The sequence below is a fragment of the Pinus tabuliformis genome, chromosome 8 (genome assembly GCF_031772625.1).
Source record: "Pinus tabuliformis cultivar Carrire ecotype Pingquan chromosome 8, CPIR1, whole genome shotgun sequence".
Classification (NCBI taxonomy): Eukaryota; Viridiplantae; Streptophyta; class Pinopsida; order Pinales; family Pinaceae; genus Pinus; species Pinus tabuliformis.
This window is the reverse complement of record NC_142294.1, coordinates 1,715,721,376-1,715,725,358: the sequence shown is the minus strand read 5'-3', so window position 1 is coordinate 1,715,725,358 and position 3,983 is coordinate 1,715,721,376. Positions and strand designations below refer to the sequence as shown.

The 3,983-nt window shown below is 32.5% G+C and overlaps 1 pseudogene; it reads right to left on the bottom strand.

The window, feature by feature from the left end:
- Positions 1-812: 812 nt before the first annotated feature.
- On the bottom strand, positions 813-1,798 carry LOC149242894 (chaperone protein dnaJ 10 pseudogene; annotated as a pseudogene).
- Between the last annotated feature and the right edge of the window lie 2,185 nt (positions 1,799-3,983).

Here is a 3,983-nt window from a genome sequence, read left to right as displayed (position 1 = left end):
CAATTGAAGTAATCATAATAATAATAATTGTCACATTCAACATTTCAAGTTAAGATAAAAGCTACAATTCCTTGAAATGGATGATGAGTCTGTTATCAAACTAAAAGGATCCTCGAGGACATGCTAATTTGTATTGATTAGCAGAAGTGTCATAGACATTATATGACATTAAAAACTAAAATTAGTATATCCCATTTAATATTAACGATACCTTGGTTGTTAACAAGAAATACATATATTGGATGCCTATAGGCATATTATAATTGATTGATAAATTAGCACAAAACATTTAAAGTTCGAAATTTCTTTGAATTTGAATCAATCCAAGGCTAGCACAATCATTTCTAGATGCATTCATATTTCTAATCCTCGAGGAAAATATATTCACATTTGTTTGGGTCAGTTAAAGTAAATGGAAACATAGGTAAATGTTATAACAATAGTTACAAAATTAATTTTTTTTTAATCATTTCTAGATGCATTCATGTTTTTAATCCTCTAACGAAAATATATTGACGTTTGTTTGGGTCAGTTAAAGTAAATGGAAACATAGGTAAATGTTATAACAATAGTTACACGATTAGTTTTCTTTTTCAAAATCTTATTGGTTTGATCTACAAATAAAAAAAACTGGGTTTCCAAGATATAAAATCCTTCGCCTGTATACATGAGCAATCCACTCTGCCTCTAACAAATAGCGAAAATTAAAATCATTCTATTGGAACTTACATCTGGTTCTGGTTGGAAAAACTTTTCTTGCAAGACCATTCCAAAACCGCAAAACCGTATCCATTGATTGACGAAACCACGATCTAGTTCCACAGCCCCGGAGTATTTTTTCCATTATTCCTTGGCGATGTATCCGGAGAGATTGCGTCATCTTTGGATTCTTTCATACCCAGCATAAGAGAAGTGTCTTTTTCTGGAATTCGATCTTCATTTTGTAGTTTCGAGGTTCGGAAAATCTGTCCCAGAGTCTTCAAACCTTTCGCACGACCTCCAAGTTCTTTCGTTGCACTCTTATCCTGCAACACCAGGTGACACACATGCGAGAGGATGCCTTCAATGTCTGGCACATTGACTTTCCAGAGTGAGTTAACAATCAATTCTTTGTTGGACTGTAAAAATGCTTCCATATCTACTGTACTCGGCTGCTGTTTGATATCCTCTAGAAATCGTAGTACCGCCAAAGCACCTGTTGCTGCTGTGAATTGAGATTTTATAGAATGCCCTTTGCTTCTGAAGCATTCTCCTATAAATGGCAAACCCAAATATATGGCCTCCTTTCCAAGTTCATTTGCTGCTTGTTGAACCTCAGATTTAGCTTGCTGTATAAACCCTACCTTGTCACCTTGTACATACTGATTAAGACGATCTTTCAAAATCTGTGCCAGTTTTGGACACCCTTTATATTCTCTTGTAGTTTCTTGGAATCTGTCTGCTCACCTTCAGTAAACTTATCAAAAGCAAACATTGAAGCCATTGCAAGTTGGCCTACATAGTCTCCAAAGAAGTCGCTTCCAAAGAGCACGGCGAAGAGTACTGCTGCTGAGTCCATCATTATTTCCATTGATACAGGAGCTTTTCCATGTGCGTCATATGATACCCGCCGTGCTGGATCACTGAGAACTTGGTAGGCTTCTCCTAATATCTGGAAATTTTCTGCCGGCTGAGGATCAGTTGGATTTTCGTCAGGATGAACTTGCCTCTCCTTGATGTAATAAGCTTTCTTGATCTCTGCTTCTGTGGCTGTTGAGCTGACTCCTAAAAGGTCGTAGTAACCGGTTTCCTTAACCATTTTTAGAAGTCTGCTGCTGATACCAGGCCTCCGGGAGAATCAAATGGGAAATCGATATACTCCGCGAGATGCTTTGTTCAGAACACTAACAATGAGTGTAGTGGGGCAGTCGTTAGTTTATTACAAGATCATTTACCACTACTAACTCTATGGTTTACGTTAGGAACCCTTCACTACTTTTGTGGCTGTATATTATGATTTTTGAAGAGTTTTGGCTCCACATTTTCATTTTCTTACTACGTCAATAATTTTTAGAATTCTTTATCGACAGTATTATTATAAAGGAAGTGTGGCGTCGATTCCACCAAGACGAAGAATAACAGTAATTGGGTTTTTATTAGTCACCATTAATAATATGGTTGTATTTAATATTATTAATGAAGAATTGAAAAAGGTATCAACAATAATTAACTGAATAATATTTTAATAACCATTTTTTTTAAGGTTTAATTATTACTTTATGTTCTAATTAATAGCTTGCAAAATTTTCGTAAGTTGATCATCGTAGGATTTCGATGACTATATATAAATACATACATTTATAACATATGATAAATGTATAGCAAGTTTATGCTATATGATGTTCTATTTTTATTACTTTACCATAATTCTAATATAATCATAATTATATGAAGTATTTTCAAATTATAAGAAATGGGATATAAATACTTAAATTTTATGATATATGATAAATGTATAGAAAGAGTATGTTACATAATGTTGTACTTTGATGGTTTTACTATAATTATAATTGTATGAAGTATTTTTAAATTATAAGCATTTTTGTATTTACAATAAGGGATGAATAGTTTTGTTATTAATTAATGATTAGGAAAATAACAATCAAATGAAATGTTTTATAGTAATATTTTTTTATATATATAAATTAAATTTATAACTCAAATAAGAATAAACTAATAATTGCAAGAGTTGTTGCAAAGGAAACCTCGTAATGCATAAATTTGAGAAGAATTGTGATGTATAAAAAATCATGGAAAATAAAAAATAGTACATTTGATGCTTAAATTCTTTCCTTCCACACAAGTTTGGTGCATATTTCTTTCTCCTCCTAATATTTTTTGAACCTTAATCTCTTCACTTATATATTCATAGAAAACTTAGTTTGCATAAATATAAAGCTTTGTGCATATTTCTTTCTCCTCTCCTAATATTTTTTGAACCTTAATCTCTTCCCTTATATATTCATAGAAAACACAGTTTGCATAAATATAAAGCTTTGCATTCATCACAAATTGAACCTAAACTATTTGCATAATAAAATAATCTTCCTTTTACCTACAAAGAACTCTTAACCTTTATATTTTTTTATTACTCAAATTTTTTTATGGTATTTATTATAATCATCTTTTAAAAGTATACGAAGCCAAAATCTACCAACTATGAAGAAAAATGTCAAATAAGCATTTCCCAACTCCTATAGAAGGAGCTATAAGCCTAATTACAAGCAACTATAAAGCATCAATACAATGACTTACTCTGTCTTTCAAGAGCAAAATGTGGTAGGTGCAACAGATTTAATAGTGCACATGGCTGGAAAAATATCATAATTTGGAGTTACGGACACAATAGAGTCTTGAGTGAATGCTCAAGATCTTCCAAACCTAGAGAGTTATATAGATCAAATCAATTACAAATTTTGGTCATAAGCAATTAAAGAAGTGGGATTTGAAATGTACCCTATATTCAGACATAAATGTTCTTCGTGTCCTTTTCAGGTTTTAACCAAAAAAAAGCGTAGCATTAAGGCTTGAATCCATGATTAAAAAAAAGGATTTTTAAGGGAAAACTATTGTGATAAGACATCTGCTGTAATAAACCAAATATTGTAAAGCTGTGTGTGGAGTGCTAAAAAGGTATGTTTTTGATGATCATTTCAATGGCTTTTCAGTAGAACTTGTAAACCTTTTTCCATCATGAACTTGGAAAACAATAAAGAATTATAACAAAACATGTGAGATTAATATGCAAGACTTAATCGCTAATAATTGTCATTTGTCATTCTCTCGTGCAGGAAAGGGTGAAAACAAGGAGTTGTTGTTCCAAAGAAAAAGACAAGGACAAGGTAACTACTGTCCCTTTGACAGGAGACTGAGTGCAAAGAAGGCTAAGCAGATCAAAGCAAATCAGCCCTGAAAAGGAGGAGAAGACACCGGCTCGGTGCAGG